The sequence below is a fragment of the Pseudonaja textilis genome, chromosome 9, assembly GCF_049901715.1.
Source record: "Pseudonaja textilis isolate UNSWEBS1 chromosome 9, rPseTex1.2, whole genome shotgun sequence".
Taxonomy (NCBI): domain Eukaryota; kingdom Metazoa; phylum Chordata; class Lepidosauria; order Squamata; family Elapidae; genus Pseudonaja; species Pseudonaja textilis.
In genome coordinates this window covers 12,077,239-12,100,248 of record NC_141998.1, presented here as the reverse complement: position 1 = coordinate 12,100,248, position 23,010 = coordinate 12,077,239, and the positions used below count along the sequence as shown (strand labels likewise).

The following is a 23,010-nucleotide window of genomic DNA, read 5'->3' as shown; positions in this document are numbered from 1 at the left end:
GACGAACAGGAAAGTCTACTGGAGAACCCGAGTTTCTGGCCAGGGTCACCGACTCAGCAGCCGAGCGTTCCAGTTTGTCAACTGGACCACGAGACTCGCTCGGGTCAGCCCGAGCAAAGGGACTCGCCAACTTCACAAGACACCATGCCAGAGCAAGCCCATGCCCCGACGACCGTCGAGGCACGTCCCGAAGGCCCGGACTTGTCACCAGCCAACAGTCCACCCGAACTGCGATGCTCTGGTCGCCAGCGGAGACAGCCGGCTTACCTGCAGGACTACGCGTGTTCCCAGCTGGGGGAAAGGAGTGTTATGTCCGTGGAACTGGTGGGGGTTCCCAACCAGGTCCTCTGTTTGAGCGGGAGCACCAGCCGCTCCCATTGGTTGGCTCCATTTGACAGTCGGCTATATAAACCGGCTGTCGGGCAGAGCCAGCCCGTTGTCGCCCGCTAGTCTGCAAGTTAGCAAGCAGACGCGACAACCCTTTATTCCCTGCAATAAAGCCTTGTTAGTTGTACGCTCTGGTCTCATGCCTCTTCCTTACCATCGCTCCACAACAACTACATTGTTGATTTGTTTTGCAGTACCTTACCAGGATGATGTAAATAAGTACCTTTGCAGTACCTTACCAGGATGATATAAATGATGCAAATGAGTTTGGCTGCTTTCTTCAGTAATTTAATAGCCCAGTTCTGCTGGTTCCAGCATCTTAAGGGAAACCTTGAAGTTAAGGTAAAATATGTAATATTTCAAACAATTTTTTCTCTTTTATCATATCTTCATATTTCAAGAACATGGGCTTCTCCAAATTCACCATCAGTCTTGCTGGCTGCATTTTTGACTGGAAAAGTTTTGTATACAAATGAAAATAATTAGCATGAAATCTTACTAAGCAAACCATTCCAAATACCAATTTTAGTAGCTGTGAAGGAAGGAAGGAAGGAGATAATCCAGTGGTGGGATTCTACCAGTTCAGCCTGGTTCTATAGAACCAGTTGCTACCATTCCTGGTAGTTTGGAGAACCATTAAATTGGGCCTCTGGCTGGCCTGGCCCCTCTCTATCTGCTTCTCCACTGCCTGCCCGTCAGTCCTTATCATGCATGCGGAACATTACACACATGTGAAACACTGCTACCTGCTGCCTGCTCTTGCATGCCTGCCAGGGCCAGCCATTACTGTCTGCCTTCCACTGCGGCTTTGCCTTTGCTGATCTCCCTGGGTGAGTGAGGCTCTACCTCCCCCCCCACTTGCCTTTTGCCGTTCACCTCCCCCTCCCATTTGCGTTTTGCTGCCACTGGCAGTCACTTCCCCACCACTCGCCTTTTGCTGCCACCACCGGTCGCCTTCCCCCACCACTTGCCTTCCACCAAGGAGCACGTGGAGAGGCTCTTATAGGATCCAGCCAGGTCAGCGGCTGCTCCTCTCATCTGCTACTGCACAGCAGAAAGCTTCCAAGTCCCCCTCCCAATAGAAACAGCTCCCGGGCAAGCAGAGAAGCAAGCCAGGTTGAATCCTACTTCCCTCTGCTTGCCTGGGAGCTGTTTCTGTTGTTTTGGGAAACTCTTGCTCTCTCAAAAACAGCAGCAGCAAAGAACATGTGGAGAGGCTCGTGTCAGCAAGGTGTCCCTTGATTGAATCCAAGACAGCTGATAGTGGCTGTGGAGAGCAGAGCCTGGAAGCTCCAATGCACTACATGTGTGGCCGCATGGATGGCAGGGGGACTGATCCTGGAAGCCCCAATGTGCCAGAATCACCAATGCCGCCTTGCTGCTGCTGCATCTCCCACCCCCTGCAGCTATGGTGAGTGTGAGCCTCAGGACGGGTGACCAACTACCTCAACTGCTGCTCCCACTGACTGTTTTCCGTGCCAAGAGTGTGGAGAGAGAGAGAGAGAGAGAGCAGTTCTCTTGGTACAGAGAAAAGTCATGCGTCTCCCCATATTCCTCTTGCTGTGAGCAGCACCTTTAAACTTAGTGCGCTTTACAAATGAGGAGGAGGGAATAAAGCTACTTGCAGAGAAAGGACTTTTCTTTGCGCTGAGCTTCTCTTGCCAGTGACTCCAGACTTTTGTCCAGCTAAGACTAGATCAGGGATCCCCAAACTTGCTGGCTGGAGAATTCTGGGAGTTGAAGTCCACAAGTCTTAAAGTTGCCAAGTTTGGGGACCTCTGGACTAGATTATCAAGGAAGAGAGTAACATGCAGCAGACGCCTAGCAAAATTTAGTAATACTGCAGATTGGCTGTTTACATTGAAATCAGGTGCAAGATAGTGATGGTAGGTAAATTATTGGGCAGTTTAGTTTGGTATTTATTTCAGTAGGCTGATTTTAGAAAGGTAAACAGGATCAGACCTAGTAAGTACTTGGCTGGGAAGTCAACACAAAATAGGGTGTGGGGAGGAATGGGGTTGGGAAGGAAAGAAGGAAAATAGGATAAGATAACCTTTATTGTCATTTTTTTACTGTAAGTACACTGGCACACATTAAAAGTAAAATATATATCCATGTCCATACACATACATAACACACATATACAGATGCTACAGAAACACACATAAAAACATTGCCCATTTTGAATACATAGCGGAAAAGAAGAAAGAATATTGGATACATAGACACAAATGTATGTGAAAAAAACTGCAAAGAAATAGGATTTAAAAAAAGAGTTTCCAATCTTAGTAGTTGTAGGTGAGAGAGAAAAAGAGAAATGAGAAATAGAGAGAGGGAGAAAGAGAGATGAGGAAGAAAGAGAAGGAGATGAGAGAGAGAGATGAGAAAGAGGGAGAAAGAAAGAAAGACAGAGACAGAGATACCTGTTTAAAAGAAAATAGAAAAATGGCTCTTTGAGTGTTTAAGGTTGCAGACCCTGGGTTAGGCAAACACCATGGTCATTAAGTGAAGCTTGTTTAAGCAGACACTAGTTGTTGAACAAGTCCATTTTCCCCATTGGGCATTTTTAACTGGAAACCAGGAGGAATTGTTGAAAACTGGCAAAAAACATCAAAAACCTCAGTCACAAGACTGTGTGGGATGTTGTAACTGGTCATAAGTGTGTGTGTGTGTGTGTGTGTGTGTGTGTGTGTGTGTGTGTGTGTGTGTATGGCTGTCAAAACACCAAAAACAGGTCAAGTAGCTCTGGGGAGGTCAGTCAAAATTAGAACACTTGCAAAGGAACTGGCCTTTAAGCGAGGACCACTTATATTTGGTTTGCCAGTCACATGGCCATCTAGCTACATCCACCCTAGTCACATGGCCACCCAGCCATGCTCAGTCAGTCACATGACCACCTAGCCATGCCCAGTCAGCAAGCCATGCCCAACCAGTCACATGACCACCCAGCCACACCCACAAATTAGGCCATGCCCACAGAACTGGTTGTTAAGAAATTTGAATCCCACCTCTGAGATAATCTAATAAATTGAATTAACTATCAATCAACTATAATCTGCATTCAGCACATTAGAAAGTTTTATTTTCTAGATCTAAGACCAATTGATTGTGAAGAGGACAACTATACTATGAAAAAATCTAGTAGAATAGTGGGAAAGATTACTCATGTTTTTAATTTAGCATAGCAGCAAGTTTTGTCAAGGCTTGTTTCTAACTGTAGCATAATACTATCACTTTATTAATAAGACATATGTTTTGTTGAAGTCTCTTCTAAAGAGTATCTGTCCCACTCTGATCTTTTGTCAATCCTTTACAATACAGCAGCACAATTTAATAATTCTCCTGCCATGGGCCATTACAACTATTTTGCAGTGGTGTTTCAGCTTCTTGATAAGGCTCTTGATTAATCAGTCTGGGGAGAACTCAGATAGTTCTATTACAAAGCTTAATTAAAAGGCAGAAATTAAAAAATGTATTGAAGGAAAGATGTTGCAGTGAAGATGGTATTTGTTTTTACCTTCATTTAAATTCAATTGATGACCTGTATACTGCACAAGTCAAAAAGAGGGCTATGAAAATAGTTACAGACCCCTCACATCCTGGACATAAACTGTTTCAATTCCTTCCCTCAAAACGACGCTATAGAGCACTGCACACCAGAACAACTAGACGCAAGAACAGTTTTTTCCCCGAAAGCCATCACTCTGCTAAACAAATAATTCCCTCAACACTGTTCAACTATTTACAAAGTGTGCACTACTATTACTGTTAATCTTCTCATCACTCCTTATCACTCTTCCCCTCCCACTTGTGATTGTAGTACTGTAACTTTGTTGCTTGTATCCTTACGATTTATATTGACTGTTTCCTAGTATGATTTGATTGTTGATTGTACCCTATGACTATCATTAAGTGTTGTACGTTATGATTCTTGATTCTTAATGAATGTATCTTTTCTTTATGTATACTGAGAATATTTACACCAAGACAAATTCCTTGTGTGTCCAGTCACACTTGGTCAATAAAAGTATTCTATTCTATTCTATGTATGTGTGTGTGTGTGTGTGTGTGTGTGTGTGTGCACGCGCATGCACGTGTGTGCATGCATGCATTCATATGTGAATACACGTGTTCCCAATGAAAATATAATGAGAATGTAGTGCATTACATATATTTTTTTAGAAAAAGGATCATTGTTTGGATTTCCTCCACATTGTGGCTACATATTTTTTATAATTCCAAGCACAACTTCAAAATCACTTGTGAACCCAAACTTTTTATTATTATTTTTTGTTGTCCTCAAATCCCTTTGCAGTTTTACTGCTTAATTTCAATTAGAGATGAACTATAAAAGATTTGCAACTCAGATCTGAACTACTTCAAATTATCAACTCAATTCAAAAAGCAAAGCTGATTGGATTCAGACTTTGAACTCTGAAGGCTGGAAAATTGATCCTCTCCAATTTGGATTTGCAAATCCATCAGGAACTGTCCATTCCTGATTCCTAAATGTAGCCTTGAATTTCCCAAATTCTTTCTCATCATCTAAATATACACTTTTTGTCCTCTAGCATCTAGCCATATGTGATTCCCCACCCCACCCCACCCCCAATGGTATGAGCTGAAAATACTAATTCATAACTTGAACCAACAGGGACAGCTGACTTTTCCATGCTTCTGAGCTTGAGTTTCCCATGAGCTATTGATGGAATGGTTGCCTCATTCCTCTTCCTCCTCTGAATATGACTCATAGTCTAGAGGCATGTTCCTTATTCCATCATTTACCATAGTCTGTTGACAGAATTTGAGATTTGTTATTAACTTTTCATGTTAATAGAGTTGATATAGGAATTCAAGCTACATTCAAGATAGAAAAAGAAATGAAAACAGTTCATGATCACATGTCTGTTTCAGAGGTGTATACACTATTTAAAAATAGAGCAAGTAGAAGCATATTTTGTAACAATGTTCTACAGCCCAAAGTACTGAAGTTCTAGAGCATAACACTAATAGTTAAACTTGTTTTTCTCCACTATCATTATAGCATATTGGATCTATAGCATGTGTGTGTCTATAGTGTGTGTGTGTGTTATGACTCCCCTTCAAAATTCAAACGAACAAAACAGAAAGCAGCCGTTTCACAATTAAATCAAACGGAAAGAAGTCTTACAAGATAACGGCTGGCAGAAACCACAGCATAAATCTTTACTCTGTCCGGCAAACCAGTCCTGGCAATAAATCTCCAGCCTCAGAGCTTCTTGCTGTAACGTCCTCACTCAAATAGTCATTTTGTTCCTGGCAAAATGTACCAGCCCAGCTGGGTCCTTTTATACTCATTGAGGCAACGTGCTAATTTACTGACTTGCTCTCCTCATTCGCTCCAGCTGATTTTGCCTTCTCAACCGTCTTCTATTTTTTACATTTAACCACAAATTTTCCAAGTTCTCATCTCCACTAGAAGACTCTCTCAAAACTTCCCTGTCAGCCATTCCCGGCTGTTGATCAGATAAGGAACCAGAGGAGGTCAAAGCTCCTGACAATTCTAATACATCAGGTCTGTCGTCCTTTGTCACGTTCATCTCCTCATCCTGGTTATCAGTCCAATCAGTAAGCCAGGCCGGCTCATATTTTTCTGCCATGACCTCCTCACTTGAACTCATATCAGTCACAGGAGCTGAATCCAAGCCCGGAGCCACATGTGTCTGTGTGTGTGAATGAGAGAGAGAAACAGAGAGACAAAGAGAGACACAGAGTGACAAAGAGCCAAAGAGAGACACAGAGTGACAGAACTTAAATTTAAAGAAAGAAAACAGAATAGGGAGGAGTACAAAGTGCAATAAAAAAGTAAGAATATAATTAAGAAAGAGAAAAGAAATATATAATATATGAAGAAGTGACTTCTAAAATATGGCAGATATGACAAAGGGAAAGGGGGCCCCTTTTTCATTGAGATTTTGTTTCCAGTATCATGGTATAAACAACCACAGAAATGATAGCCAGGGGGAAAAAAGCTTACTCAGATATATCCAACAGGCATTAGTCTTCCAATCTTCCACTGATTACGTGGGAGAGGGGCTAGGCATCTGGTTCATAATATTTATTTATTTACTTATTTATTGAATTTATATTGCTGCCTTTTCGCCCATGGCAACTTGAGGTGGCTTACAGAATGTAAAACCATATTTAAAACAAAACAACAACAAAAATAAAAACTAACAAAAAGAATCAAATAAATTGATAAAGTACAATAGAACAAAATCTGGGAAAAATAAAAAAATCACCCCCAACTCCCATCCCCTACCCCAACAACAGCACATGACATGAGCCATTTGATGGGCTCCATCCCTCTCTGGGTTCCCTAGGCCCACTGGCAGAACCAGGTCTTCAGTAACTTCCAGAAGAGTATTAGAGGGGGCTAGACTAATCTCTAGGGGAATGATGTTCCAGGGATAGGGAGTCACCATGGAGAAGGCCTTTCTTCTGAGTCCCACCAGGTGTATCTCCCTCAGGGATGGGACCCTCAACATTTCCTTCCTGATAGATGTGACCTGCAAGAGATGGTCCCTCAGATAACCTGGTCCCAAGCCATGAAGGACTGTAAAGGTGACAATCAGCAACTTGAATTGCACCTAGAAGCAAATCAGCAACCAATGCAGCTTCCTCGGGAGAGGTGAAACATGTGCACACCGGGGTCTGCTCAAAACCATGTGGACCACTACATTTTGCAGTAATTGGAGCTACCAGATATTCTTCAAGGGCAGCCCCATGTAGAGTGCATTACAATAATCAAGATGAGAAATGACTACGGCATGAGTGACTATGAGTAGGGACCATTGGTCCAGGAAGGGGCATAACTGGTGCATAACCCGCAGTTGCATAAAGGTCCTCCTGGCCACGACTGCCACCTGCTGTTCAAGCAGGAGTCATGAGTCCAGGAAAACCCATAGATTATACACAGGGTCTGTTTGGGGTAATGCCACCCCATCTAAGACCAAAGGAGGCAATTCTCCCTGAGCCAATGATCCCCAAACCAATAGCTGTTAGGAATATAAGTCACCTAACAGGTATTTGGGTTAGAAATATATAAACCAGGATAAACATTTTAAAACTGTATCTTTAAGAAAATGCAAAATTGTAATTAGGTGTGGTTTCTCAAATGGCCATAAGATGGAGCCAGAAAACTGGGTTGTTTAGTCTTAGTCTCAGAAGAGAATGTGCCTGAGTGAGTCTCTCTGTTTTCTTCTGTTGGAAAGTATTGCCGTTCCTCCATTTCTTCTAATTGACCGATATTACTGGATTTAATGTAAGTCTGATACTGAACTGTTTATGATACTAGAATTTGATATTTGGATTATCCCTAGATTGAAAACTGACTGATTTACTTGTGAATGACTTTGGATAACTCTCTTACTTGTGAATGACTTTGGATAACTCTCAGATAACTGAGAGTTAGTGTGAATGCACACTACTGTATACAGACAGCTGTTTACTGCTTAATTGTGGGTTACTATCCTGGTAAAGATGTCACAAGTCACTTCAACAAGTCTATCACTGATAACCCGGTTCGATGGAACAAACTATGTTTCCTGGTCTATGAAATGCAGTCTACTTCTGCGTAGAGAAGGTTTATGGAATGTAGTTCAGGACCCACAGAATGTAAATGCTTGGGATCCAGCTAATGAGGATGATGCCAAGAAGCTTGCTGACCTTAAACAGAACAATGAATGAGCTCTTTGTATAATTGGACTAACACTGAGTGACCAGCAGCTGGTCCATATTCATGGAGAAGAGTCTGCTGCTAGGTGTTGGGAGAATTTGAAGAGGATTTATGTTCATGACAGTGTAGGTGCACACGTACATCTTACATGTAAACTGTTTAGAGCATGTCTTCTGAAATGTGGAGATATGTTAGCTCATTTAAACTTCATGAAAAGAACTTTTCAAGAGCTACATGAAAAAGAACTAATATTTTCAGAGCTGCATCAAGTTTACATCATTCTTTCCTCATTGGATGAAAGTTATGATGACTATGTATCTTCACTGGAAGTACTGCCCAGAGATAAACTGACATTGACTGACATAACCAGAAGGTTGTTAGAAGAAGCAAGAAGACAGCTGGATAGGGACCAACTGAGAAAGGAACAACCACAAGAAGAGAATTTGTCTTCAACTTCCTATACTGTTAGGAAATGTTTTTCTTGTGGGGCTAAGGGACATATAGCTAGATTCTGTAAGAAAAGAAAACAACAGAATACTGGCAAACACCAGAGGTGAAGAATAATGGTAGTTTAGCTATGTTTAGCAATTCAACTGTAAACCATGATTTGTGGGTTGTTGATAGTGGAGCATTGCAGTGCATTACTAAAGATAAAAAAAGGTTTGTAAAGATGTCCACAAGTAAACAAAATGTATCATTGGCAAATGGATGGAAGATTAAAGCACCAGGTGAAGGTACTGCACATTGTTCTTGTATAAACAAACATTTAACTATGTTATATGTACCTAAACTGAAATTTAATTTGTTATCAGTAAGGGCTTTAGTTAATATTGGTTATGTAGTAACTTTTAGGGGAGACAAATGTATAATAGAGAAAGAGGGTAAAAGTGTTACTGCTACTTTAAAGAATCATTTATATGTAATACATGATGACCAGTTGAGAATGACTAACTCAGTTTATAACAATGTTAAGCCACATGATGAATGTATACATTTACTGCATAGATGTCTAGGGCACATTAATTTCAAAATGCTCAAATAAACTGTTGAATTGGCAGAGGGAGTAAAATTGAAACCCTGTAGCAAGTATTTACACTGTAAGGCTTGTAGTCAAGAAAAGAGTAAGGTTACTCTAGCAAACAGACTAAATGGGTTTAAGACCAAAGAACCTCTAGAGGTTGTGTTTGCTGACATAATTGGTCCTAAGAAACCAAGTTTAGGAGGTGCCTGTTATATTTTGAGTATTATGGACCATTACTCATGATACGGTTTCTGCTATCTTATGAAAAACAAAACAGAAACATTCCAACATTTCTTTAACTGGCTAAGGTTTGCTGAGAGAAAAAGGAAAAGTAAAGTAATTACATTAGTTACTGATCATAGGACTGAGTTTGTTAACAAAAGATTCCAAACTATGTTGAAATTGGCCAGTGTGGAGCATAAACGTTCTGCACCTTATAGACTACAACATAACTCGTTTGTAGAAAGAAGAGGGCAAACATTACAAGCCATGGCTCGCACTATGTTATGTGATTCAGGTTTACCTGAAACACTGTGGGGTAAAGCCATAATGTGTAGTAACCATGTTTTAAACAATGTAGTTAATACAACAACTGGAGAATTGCCATTCACTCATTGGCATGGCAGAAAGCCAAATTTAAGTTACCTACACACATTTGGAGTTCCAGCACAGGTGAATATTCCCTCACAAGTAAGACTGAAAGGGCAACATAGAGCTAAGAAGTTATTTTTTGTGGGTTATGAGGCCAACCATAGATCATTTAGATTTTGGGATCAAAGCATAGCTCATGTTTATTGTAGTGCTAATGCAAAATTTCTTGAGCACGTTGGGTGGGATAAACTGGAACAGGAATCCAGCAATGATATTATTATTGAAACCCAAATAGTCCCCCAAAAATGATATCAGTAAACAACAAATAGCCATTAAAGAGGAAGAACAGGAGGACGTAGTAGAACAGGCACAGGAAGAAATAGAAGAACAGGATCAGGTGGCACAGGAAAGTCCACCAGTAAGCCCTATATTACCAAGACGTTCAACCCGAGTAACACGACCACCTGATAGATATTAGGCTAGTGTTGTATGCCAAGTGAATACAGTTCCAAGTAATTATAGTGAATTAAAACTGTATGCTGCTAAGGATCAGGCTGTTTGGCAGAAAGCAATGGATAAGGAACTGGAATCATTAAAAAGACTGGAGGTATACGAAAATGTTAAGTTACCACCAGGTAAACATGCCATAGGATGTAAATGGATATATAAGCTAAAGACAGGTGTAGATGGGACTGTTACCCATAAAGCCAGGTTAGTAGCACAAGGGTTCAATCAGACAGCAAATGACTATGATGAGGTGTTTGCACCTAGTTTGAAGGCTACTACATTAAGGGCGGCATTAGTGCGGGCAGCTAAAGAGAAATATAGTGTAAATCATTTGGATGTACAGATGGCATATCTGCATGCACCATTGCAACACACTATATATTTAAAGAAACCTTTAGGTTCCAAAAATGATAATACAACTGATTGCTGGAGATTGAAAAAGAGTCTTTATGGTTTGAAGCAATCAGGATATGAGTGGAACCAATGAATAGTTAAAGAATTAACTAAGATAGGCTTTGTAGCTGGCATGGCTGATCCATGTTTGTTTAAAAGAGAAAGTAATGGTATGGTGTTCTGTCTCACCTGTATCCACAGGTGAGAATCCAAAGTTCCAGAGTTCAAATATTCAAGCAAAACAAAACCAGACCCAAAAGAGTTAACTGCTCTGTTTTCACAGTCCTTGGCAGTCTTCCTGGAATCTGTCTGGCAAGTCTGAATTATCCATAAATCATGATGGCCGCTTCAAACGTATTCTTCCAAATCCAAAAAGCACTTTGCTTCGAGTGGGAGAAAGGCGTTAATATGCTCCTTATATATCCCCTGAAGGAGCGTGTCAGTCTCTTTAATTAATACTTGGCTGGACATCTCTTTTCTAATTGAGATTGACGTCTCAATCTTCTCCTAGTCCTAGCATCAAGCCAGCATCCGGTAGTTTCATCATCGCTTGAAGTCTCTGGCACACCTTACTGATTAACAGTTAACACCTGAGGTGCAATCAGGGGGGGAGTTCCAGAAGAGGAAGACGCCTCTGAAACTTCTAATAAATCAGGCTCATCTCTCAGATTCAACTCCTCCTCCTCCCCCAGACTCCTCTCAACATCACTCAGTAATGCAGGCTCGAATCTCAATGCCAGATCTTCCTCATCACTTGAGCCTACATCTGCTGACTGACCTGGTTCAAACCTTGGAGGCACAACACTATAGTGTCATTATTGTTATTATTTACTGATGACATAGCATTAATCACCAAAACTGAACAAGAAGCTACTGAGATAATTTCACTATTGGAAAAGAAATTTAAGATAAAACAGTTAGGAGAAATCAAACAATATCTTGGTTTAAAGATAGATAGAACTAAGGGAGGATACAAGATCTCACAGGCAGATAAAATTAACCAATTACTAAAAAGTTATAAAATTAAACTTTTTAAGCTGGCTAAGACACCAATGAGCCAGGAGTTTAGCCATAGTGATGTTCAAAGTCCTGTTTTTGATAAGAACATTTATCAGTCCTTGATTGGTAGTTTATCTTATCTCAGTAATTGGTCAAGGCCAGATATCGCATACAGTGTTAATCAATTAGCAAGATTTAATGCTGAGTCAACTGAAAAGCACTGGCAAACTGCTAAACGTGTGTTAAGATATCTGAAACAAACAATGCATTATGCATTGTATTTGGAGCCTAAAGGTGAACTGAATTTAACTGCATATACTGATGCAAGTTTTGCTACAGACATAAATACATGAAAATCTACATCAGGTACTGCTGTATTATTGGGAAAAGCATTGATTGGATGGAGATCTATTAGACAGAAACATCTAAGTTTGTCAACAATGGAGGCTGAATTCTCATGTTTGTCTTTATTATGTACAGATTTAGTTTTGTATACACAATTATTGATTGATATGGGAATTAATGTAAAAGATCCTATTGTTGTTTACAAAGATAATCAATCAGCAATACGGATGGCTTCAAATATTGCTGTTAAAACAAGAACTAAACACACAGATTTAAGATATTTAAATGTGAGACAATGTGTGCAAAGTAAGATGATTAAGCTAGAATACTGTGAGTCAGAAAACAATATAGCATATCATTTTACAAAGGCCCAAGGCTCTATAAAGCATAAGGCTAGCTGTGAAGATTATGGACTTAGAATGTAAGGTTGTATATATTGTCTTACCCAAAAGGGGAGAATGTTAGGAAAAAAGTCACCTAATAGGTATTTGGGTTAGAAATATATAAACCAGGATAAACATTTTAAAACTGTATCTTTAAGAAAATGCAAAACTGTAATTAGGTGTGGTTTCTCAAACGGCCATTAGATGGAGCCAGAAAACTGGGTTGTTTAGTCTTAGTCTCTGTTTCCTTCTGTTGGAAAGTATTGCCGTTCCTCCATTTCTTCTAATTGATGGATATTACTGGATTTAATGTAAGTCTGATACTGAACTGTTTATGATACTGGAATTTGATATTTGGATTATCCCTGGATTGAAAACTGACTGATTTACTTGTGAATGACTTTGGACTGATTGTTTTGAACTTTGCTTAAACCATTCTGGAAGTAAAAACCTACATTTACTGTACAGTGTATCTGTGTGCTGTGTATATTATTCAAACACTACTCTCAGATATGCCTCCCTGTATGTGCTCATTCTCCTAACAGGGAATTACCTCAACAAGAGCCACTCGGTATTGCAATATGTAGAAGTTTTGAAATTATATTTATTAGGTTTATAAATATGCATTGAATAAAGCAGAAACAGCAATTGCAAAACAAATTCTAATTTGTGCCTCATATTCATAACTGTAATTGTAATGGGCTATTTTCTGGTGTTGGCTTTTATTGCTCTGATCAATGATCTCCTTAGGGCTATTGAAAGAAGTCAACCTTTAAGTAGACAAGACCTTCTTATTAAAAAGATAATATATGCTTTCATTGGGCTAACTGTTGGAGAGGAGATGTCATATCTTTTGGCCATCTATTTCAATGAGATGAACAATAAATTATTTGCCCATCAAAGTGAGGTGAGCAGAGAGGCAAACCAACTGCAGGCAAGCAAAGCTGACTGGTGGAGAAAAACGAGGTGAGGTGGTGAGTGAGTGGGCCAGCTGCAAAGCAGGGAGGAAAAACAGCCATAAAGCAGAGAGGCCAGATGACTGAGGGCAGCAGAGCGACTGACAGAGAACGAAGAGGTGAGCTGGTGAGAGAGAAAAACAGGGAAGAGGAGAAAGGAGAAGAGGCAAACTTGCTGTGGATCATTGAGCCAGTGAGAGAATGCAGCAGGAAGGAAGGGAATAGAAGAGAGACAAGCTTGCTAGTCCTGTTTGCTGGTGGAAGTGGCATTCCCAGCGTGACAGACAGCAAACGGGAGCCACGTGGCTCCAGAGCAAAAAGCAGAAGGGAGGAGAGAGAGCCAGCAGCAGCAGCCCAGGGCAGCATGTGAGCTAGAGCCTAAGTACACCACAAAGAGCAACTGAGAAAGAGATAGTGGAACTGAGTGGAACAGACTGGGTAGCAGAGCTGAACTGACCAGAAAGCTACACAAGAGAGCTGACCAGAGCAGGGACAAGGCTGAAAAGATTGGAGCACCAAAGGACAGAAGGGAGCTGTCAGAGAAAACAACAAGTGGCGGGAAGCAAACAAGAGAAGTGAAGGCAATGAACCAAGCCTGAGGTTCCAATAGGCGGGAAGGGAAGACCCCGGTAGAGAATAAAAATAAATACAGGACAGAAAATATAGGACAAATAGGCAAATAATAAGGACTAGAGTGAAAAATTGGAAGTCAAGGAAGAATAGGATTAACAAAGATCAATCAAATAAATAAGCCAAATCTTAAATAATAAGATGGGGGGAACTGGAGCTCAAAAACTTTTTAAAAAATATAGTGAAGAAAGGGATTTAAAAATCTAACATAATAGTAAGTAAGTAAAATAAATAACAAGGTATAAAAACAAGTACAAAAAGGCAGAAAAAAAGATATAAAACTCTATACCCTTAAAAGAATCAGCAAAAAGAAACAAACTCATGGAACTGGTAACTGATACTATTGTGGTATGCAATATATGTTCCATGTATGTGCTTATGCCCAAAGAACACCCAAATTACACATGTATTAAATGAACTACTAAAGGAAAAAGTGAGGGATCTACAGGCAACTCTAGCCAAACTTCAACCTACATAAGAAAGCCATGCCCAAATTGAACCAAATAATGAACAAATAACTCCCAGAGGATTTGACCCTGCTGATAAACCCTGGGAGGAAGACAAATGGAGGCATGTCACACATAGAAGGAAACACAATAATCAAAGAAAAAAGCAGCACACAGGAATCTTGGGAAACTCTGAAAAGTACAATCATAAACCAGCAGAATACCGCTGACTATTAGATATTACAAGCAGTTATACCTTTGTCTATCTTTTTTCAAAACATCATACTCAATGTCAGGATTGTTTTGAACCCAGATTCCTCTGTAGTATTATATCTGGAGTTGTTAGAATTTGATGCAGTCCAGTTCCCTCCATACCATATGTATGCTTCATGTTTGACTCCAGTCCTGAACCACAGTCACTGAAACCTAGCTAGTACCACTTCTTTCAAATAGGAGAAGAAAGGTTGGATTGAAAGCAAACTTCAAAGCTAAGAAAGCAAACATTAATAATCCCCAGATGGACAAAAAGCTACAGGGACTTGAAAAGGCAACAAAGGAAATCAAAACTGGAACTAGATACAACATTTCTTTGAACTTCTCTTATTTATCATCTGTTGATTATACTACTGTAATCCTCTACATATCTCTGTGGACCAAGCTTTTGTCTTTCTTCTCCACAATCTGGTATTCTACTTTTGAGATATGTATTTATGGACTGATTGAACACTATTCATGTGCTGGCAGTTGTGTATCTTATTGCTGCAAGATTTGGTCTCAAAGTAAAATTTAGCTTTTAATTCTTCTGTGCAGGGGATGGGAGAGAAAACCATCATGTACTTTGTGTTTGGTAGCAAAATGCTTTGAAATAGTCCTTTTGTCTCCAAATTAACAAAAAAAAATACTTATCAACTTGATAGATTTCTACTTGCCAAACTGTGCAATGAAGATGTCCAGGTATTAGTAGCAGTTTGTGTTTTATCTTTGCTTGAAAATTTATCATGTATAAAGCTTGGCTTTATAAAAAAAAAAAACCTACAGGACTATAACTTTACCTTTCCAGTAATGAATGCACTAAGGTTCATCTTGTTGACAATTCCCTAGGGTTGTCAATAGGTATTTTAGTTAGATCTGAGTGCAGAAGAAACAAAATGGGGCAATGTCATCAGTGTTAAATGGTAGAGATAATAGCTCTTTGAAAACTGACACTGGGAACAAAATAACACTTCACTTTTGAGTCAGATAATATAATTCGTGTTGTTAAACCAACAAGCAAAAACATCTTTGCTTAATCAGTCTGCTTTCTAAAGGTTGTTAGCAGAACACAACAAATATCTAGCTCAAACTTGAATGCTGTGTTTAAAGATAAATACATCCTGGTAAGCAAAATGAAAGTACAGTTAATTCCACTGAGACTAGAGAAGATGGATTGTAATCAGTGGGCTTTTAATTTACATGTTCCAGGGACTCTAGTGAACCAAAGTATTAAGATTAATTTGAAGTTTAGTTCAGCGTTTGAAGGTTACTTTCATTACATCCTATAAGATTTTATTGCTGCTGCTTCTCAGTATTGTTGTTAATATACTAAATATCTAAAGGACATTATTCGAAATCCCCTTTAGCTCAAAGACCCTTTATCTGTAGGAGTCAGCTCCTTGAAAAAACTTTCTGTATGTAATGGATTTTCTGCAAAGATTCAAAGAAAAATCATCTTTGGAAGATGATCCATTCATTTGTTGTCCAACCAACTCCTGATTAACACAGGCTGAGAATGTTACTTAGTTCTAGCTGTCTATGTTGAGTTCACCCAGAAATTATAGTTGTTTTAGAATGTCTGAGAATGGTGTTTATTCAATACATCATGGCCAAACAAATAGCAAGACAATTGCAGTTATGCTTATAAACTGCTTCCTAGTGCTTTACAACACTCTCTAAGTAGTTTGCAGAGTCAGCATATTGTTTCTAACAATCTGGGACCTCGTTTACCAATCTCAGAAGGATGGAAGGCTGAATCAACCTTGAGTTGGTCAGAATCAAACTCCTGGCAATCAGCAGAAGTAGCCTGCAATACTGCATTCTAACCACTGCAGCACCACAGTTTCTATCAGGACCTAGTAGACTGAACATAACCTGTCTTTGCTTGGTTTTTTTAAATATATACAATTGCACTTATGTAGAGTTGTAATTGCAGGAATGTTCCAATCTCGGATGGCAAACCTCAGATAAAGAATGTTTCCAAGCAAATACAACTCAACTCAAAGTCACTAATCTATGGATAAAGGAGGATTAGAGAGGGGAAGTAGACATATGTTAGACTTTAACTAGAGATAATTAATTGTATTGATTACTGTACTAAACAGTAACCAAAGTTAAGCAGTAACCAAAGTTAACCAATGATGGAGGATAACTAAAAATGTATATAAATGCAAGACTATACTCCAATAAAGATCATCATCATAATTCAGTTGTTCATGATCAAACAACTCGACTGTCTCATCATTACAACACACTTAATAATTTAAAAAATGTAATTAGCAGAAGTGAGGTAGCCCTCAGGGGAATTTAATGGAATTAAAGTGTTAGTTTAAGGACAAAAATCTTAGAATCTCTCAAGATTGTTATAAACTCATGTTGATGACAATGGTTGCTGATAAATGCTGGCTCATCATCCATTTTCTGTATTTCCCAGACATAGAGCGCTTCCCTTGATCAAAAAGTGGTCACTTTGATGAATAGTTTCTTCTACTTTGCTATATTGTATATACTGGACTACAAGGAGGTATACACAGATTTTCTCTTAGTGCTCTTCAACAAAAACCTTTTGAGATGAGAGCAGCTCAAGGAGACTAACTAGTCCAGGTCATCCAGTGAGCTGAAGGTGAATATTATCTATGACATTTTGCTCATAGTCCAATACTTTTAATTCCTATACCACACTGAGTCTCCTTGATTAATTAATTCTTCTGTGTGTTAAATGGAAACTGAAATGATATAGGACGTCCTGCTTGAGTAGGGGCTTGGACTAGAAGATCTCCAAGGTCCCTTCCAACTCTATTATTCTGAAACAAAAAAAAGTTGATTCAGAAATGAAATTGCACAAATTGCAGGAACATAATCAGAAAATACATTGTTGCCATCTCTTTTTTTTCCTTTTAAAGCAAGCTCACAGAGTTCTATGATTAAAAATGCCACTAGACCATTCTGTTCCAAACATAGCAAACAGGAATTCCCATGGATGCATAAAATGCAATAGTAACATTCCAGATTAGAATTATATGTTAAATTAAAATCTTCATATGAGGTACCGCACAAAAGCCCTGTGATATTCATACAATTATTATTTAACAGGTGACTCCAAAGAAAAACAATTAAAAATGGAGGAGTATACTTATGAATCTTGAAAAATATACAAATAACTTTCAATACAAATAGGACTTGAATGGAACAAAATTAAACACACTTGATTGTAATGCAAATTATTGAGATTTTGCCTTCAGAAAGAGAACTATGCTGCAGTGAGGAATCTTACATAATTGCTTTTAAGCAATAAAAAATGTAGATTAAACCAAACTAGAACTGTAAGTAAATTGATATTTCAATATGATGCTTTAGGAAATAGTTTGACCTCCTCATCTTTCTGGCAGCTCCTCAAATATTGGAACTATCATGTCTCCCCTATTCCTTCTTTTCACTAGACTAGACATACCCAATTCCTGCAACAATTCTTCTTATGTTTTAGCCTCCAGCCCCCTAATTGACTTTGTTGCTCTTCTCTGTAGAGAAGAATCTCAACATTTTTTTAAATTGTGGTAAGCAAGACTGGATGCAGCATTTCAAGTGTGGTCTTTCTAAGGCTTTGTAAAGCAGTACTAATATTTCACATGATCTTGATAACATGGATCACATGGCTGTTCTTCTAAAAATTGGATATGTTCATTACACCACAAATGCTCATTTGAATGAAGATGTGGATTGCCTTTTATCTCTGTTAAGTAATCAAATTGCCCCCTTCTCTTTTTTCTTATACTTTTCTTTCTCTGAGGTTTACACTCAGTTTTGATAAGTACATGGTTTAGTATTCCATAAGGAGGGTTTCATATATATTTATATAATGAAATATCAAGAAGAAGAATTGTTTCAGGAATTGGGTATGTCTAGTCTAGTGAAAAGAAGGAGTAGGGGAGACATGATAGTTCTGATATTTGAGGAGCTGCCAGAAAGATGAGGAGGTCAAACTATTTTCTAAAGCACCAGAAGGCAAGACAAGAAACAATGGATGAAAACTAATCAAGAACAGAAGCAACCTAGAACTAAGGAGAAATTTCCTGACAGGACAATTAATCAGTGGGACAACTTGCCTTCAGAGTTGTGGGTCCTCCATAACTGTAGACTTTCAAGATGAAACAGGACAGCTGTTTGTCTGAACTGGAACAGTGTCTCCTGTTTGAGAAGCGGGTCCTTCCAAGGTTTCTTCCAACTATGTTATTTTATGTTATATGTTCTAAAACCAACCAAACATTTTACAACAAGTTATATATATGTAATAAAATATACTTTATGTTGGTGGCTACAAAAATTCACTTGAGGGATTACTAGCATTCACCATGCTGGTTTAGGTGGGAAGCCTATACACATCCATGATACATGTTGGGTGTTAGTAAAAGAAATAGAAAACACAAAATGCAAAAACTGACCTTTGCCATTTATAAATATGACAACCAAATTGGGCCAATGCAAATTGGCCAGCTACCTTTATTAGGACCCAATTACTAATATTAGGGGATGAGGTGGTGACATATCCTTGGATTGTGTGCTAATTGCCATAAATAATGAGATCCCCACTGCATCATTTCCATCCAGATTGCTATTTTACCTTTTTCCAAGTCTTCATCATTCTGTTGCTCAAGGTTGGCCTTGAGTTTGATGAAATGTCCTAAAGATTAGGAAGGAAAAAAAAATCACAAACTGAAAACTAAGTCTTTGTTCTCTATGAATAGGCCTGTGGTTGTCAGTTTAATGAATGGATGAAATGATGCATCACTTTCACTCCTCCCCTGCCACTCTATAGCCGGAATTCTCTTTTCATATATCATTTTTATTAAGGATTTACAAGCTGAAAGGAAAAAAACAATACAAATTAATACAAATTAAGAAAAAGAATGTCAATGGAAATAAAAGAATGCAAGAAAAAAAAGAAAAATAGATAGAAAAAAGATATAAAAGGTAGTTTTCAATTTTCTTAAAGCAGTTATAAATATAGTTATAAATTTATTTCTTACTCTATAGTTACAACATAACCTTTCTTCCTTTTGTTAGAATTCTATAATCTTTCTATAATAATCTTTTTATAATTTAGTCTTCTCAGCAAGTACTTTCATCTTCATCATGAACCATTCTTTCATTGTGAAGGATGCCAAACCCTTCCATTTTTGTGCATACAATAATCTCGCTGCAGGTGTCATGTGCCAAAACATTTCCATGACTTAAAAGCTCTGGTCTCAAATGTAATCAAATCTTTAAAATCCTCTGAATCAGTATATGTATTTCAATCAGAATTTTCTGGAACATCTAACTTAATTATTTTTAAAATCCACCTTAACCTTATCTTTGTCAGAGAGAATATAGAATTCTCTGACTGCAAAACTGTAACTCATGATTTTTTATGTTTGCTATAGAGATGATAAAAGAAGACCAACAAAAAATATTTTCCAATTTCCTGAAATAACTAGGTAAAAGGTAGGAAGACACATTTCAGATTCATCATTCTGTCATCCTCTCTTTGATAGATTTTTATGATGTCCATAAAATTGATTAAAAAGAAATGAAAACAGCCTGGTAGCCTCAATAATTAAATGAGAATATTTTCCATTAATGATGTTTCTTATGTAGAGTACTTGAATGGTATGGAGAATATTTCTTAGCAATTGGCACATTTGGGAGAATTCTATACAATATCCAGAGTGCATTTTATTATTTTTATATAAATATAAACCTTGGCATGCGTGCATGCACAAATGTAAATTTAAAAAAAAGAATAGCAATTACCTTCAAAATAAAAGCAATCCACACAGGGACAGCCAAAGGGCCAGATGTGGTATGGGAACCATCAGGGTGGGATGCTACCAGTTTGACCCGGTTCTATAGAACCAATAGCTCTTTTTTAAAAAAACAATTTTATTTCGGTTTTCACAAAACACAGAAAAATAAAACAACTTCTTTTTTAGGGAATAGCTTGGTTCCAGGTTTTCAAATCAAATCCAGGTTTCCCCTCAAATATTTCTCTCAGGCTTATTTTATAACTCTCTTATTCATTTCTAAATCTATTGCATATCCTTTTCAAGGTTTTCATATTTTCAAAATAATTATATTTATACTTTTATCTGTCCTGTGTACAATTTCAATCCATATTCTAACATTACAAAACAAGGTTTCCCCTATAGTTGCCAATTAAAGTGTGTCACCTTCGTATTTTATAGTTGATTCCCTTTCACATCCCATTAAATATTCTACCTCTAAATTATCCCATTAAACAATTATAATTTCCATCACCTAATATATTATAACATAAATCCCATTTTTTAGTCAGATTCCACATGGTACTTCCCCTTTAAATTACCTCTAAGCAATTTTAAGTTTAAAATAAATAAAAAATAAATAAAATGGAAGAAAATGATTAATCAATTCAAATTCACCCTAAAGAAAAAAATGGTATTAATTCCCTTACGATCCTTCTCATAATTCATTTCAATCATATTTTATAAATCCTTAATATATATTAATATAGTTCAATTATATTTTACATATTTTTCATTTTTCATTTATATATTATCGTACATTCCATTAAGTAACAATCCCCGTTTCATTTTCCATTTTAATTACATATATTTTCCTGTTTTCTACATAATTTATTTTTAAAATATTTATACAATCCCTTATCACCATGCAGAATCCTCTATTTTAGTTGTTATTTTAACCAATATCTCTGTGTCTATTAATCAAACTATTCCCATTAATTCTTGTTTGTTTCCCATATTTCTTTATTTCCTTATTCTGTTTTTTATAACTTCTTTTCCCCTTTATTTTCCCCCTCTTTTTCTCACTCCAATTTTTGTCCCCTTCCCTCTTTAATACTTCCTTCTGTAATCCTCCCTTCTGCTTTTTCCTTATATTTTGTTTATTTCTCACACTGTTCCCTTTTCTGATTACCTCCTCTAATCTCCAGTTTTTAAGTCCCTTTCCCCGCTTTTTGAGTTTCAAACCTCGTTGTCCCAATTTTTTTATTAAAGATGGCCTCTCCTTTATTCAAGTCTTCTTCTTCCTCTGAAGCTTTTTTTCCTCATAGTCCAGGACAGCCATTTCCAGGGATTGCAGAACAAAGCCAAATGATTCTCCTTTCACTTGCAATTGTTCCTTCATATCTTAGTACCATTTTCAGTTCCAAATAAAGTTCTGTCATCTTTCTACACTTCCCAGTACTTTTAGACAACTAAATTCTATAAGATTGCTTCCCAGAATTAATTTCCAAAGTTTCCAAAATCATCAAACAATTCCAGAACAGTTTCTTCTTGCTTCTTTCTTTGTTACAAAGTTCCAAACTCCATTTTGACTTTCCAGGGGTTCTATTTGATTGTAGCAACATTTCATTTACTTTGTATTTTCTTTAAAAGTCTTTTAAAAGTTCACATTAATTTCCTTCAGCATGAGGTGGCACTCTTTAGTATGTCCAAGTTCCACCCCCTTTTTTCAGATCTTTTTTTCTCCCTCTTCTGTGCCACAGCTTTAAAAATCTTTTCCTAAGAGTTCTTAAGTATTTTAACTCCAGGTTACCTTGTATTCAGATGTTAATCCTGCTTAGCCCGGTCACCCAAGCTGTCCTCTTCTTCTCTCTACTCCTGCATGATCTTGTCCGGTCAGATCTTCCTCTTTGGGATGGCCATTTTGGCCATTGCTGCATCCACCTTCAGAAAGGAGTTTTATGCCTCACCAAGGAGGGGGAATGCAGCTCCCCACAACTCAGCTGGCATTCTCCCCTTTCTCCGTCACCTCTATGAGGTGGCTTCAGCCCCAAATCAGGTAGATTGGGGCCCTCCAGCAGTGAACACAAACCAAAACCACGGATGGTTACAGATTCGGTCCATCACTAAGGGAGCCTAACTGAAAGTCTCCCCAGAACTGATAGCTCTGAAGAACAGCAGACTCTGAACTGGTTCAGTGTCTGCTGCTCTGTTTGGCCCAGCTGCCCACCCAGGCTCTTGGCTATCCTTTATTTCCTGCTTTTTCAACCTCAGCTGTGTTGTGCGGCACAGCCAAGGTTGAAAAAGCAGGAAAGAAGATGATTTTTAAATGCTGTGCACCCACGTGCAGCGCTTGTCAGCTGTCCAGGAGGCACAGCTGATGTTTTTTTACATACAAGTGCAAAACACACTCTCACCAGGGGTGGGATTTTACCTCCTGGAGAACTGGCAAATCGCGCCACTGGCTGGCCCCACCCCACCCACTCACTCCTTACCTGGCATGAGCACCATCAAACTTGCCTGCTAAGTTGCTATTTTTTCTTTTCTTTTTCCAACCATCAACTGTTCTGCTGTGCCAGGAGATTTAGATTAGTTAGAAAGCAAGAAATTGTTGGATTTCTTGC

At 38.3% G+C, this 23,010-nt stretch overlaps 1 long non-coding RNA gene across 2 annotated transcripts; it reads right to left on the bottom strand.

The window, feature by feature from the left end:
* Nucleotides 1-18,736: 18,736 nt before the first annotated feature.
* Nucleotides 18,737-22,374, bottom strand: LOC148125035 (uncharacterized). Of its 2 annotated transcripts, none has more exons than XR_015744625.1 (3): nucleotides 21,632-22,374; nucleotides 20,418-20,527; nucleotides 18,737-18,812 (listed from the first exon to the last, which is right to left on the bottom strand). It is a non-coding gene; the product is annotated as an uncharacterized LOC148125035 (long non-coding RNA). The 2 variants fall into 2 exon arrangements; XR_015744626.1 differs by having other exon boundaries at nucleotides 18,743-18,873.
* Between the last annotated feature and the right edge of the window lie 636 nt (nucleotides 22,375-23,010).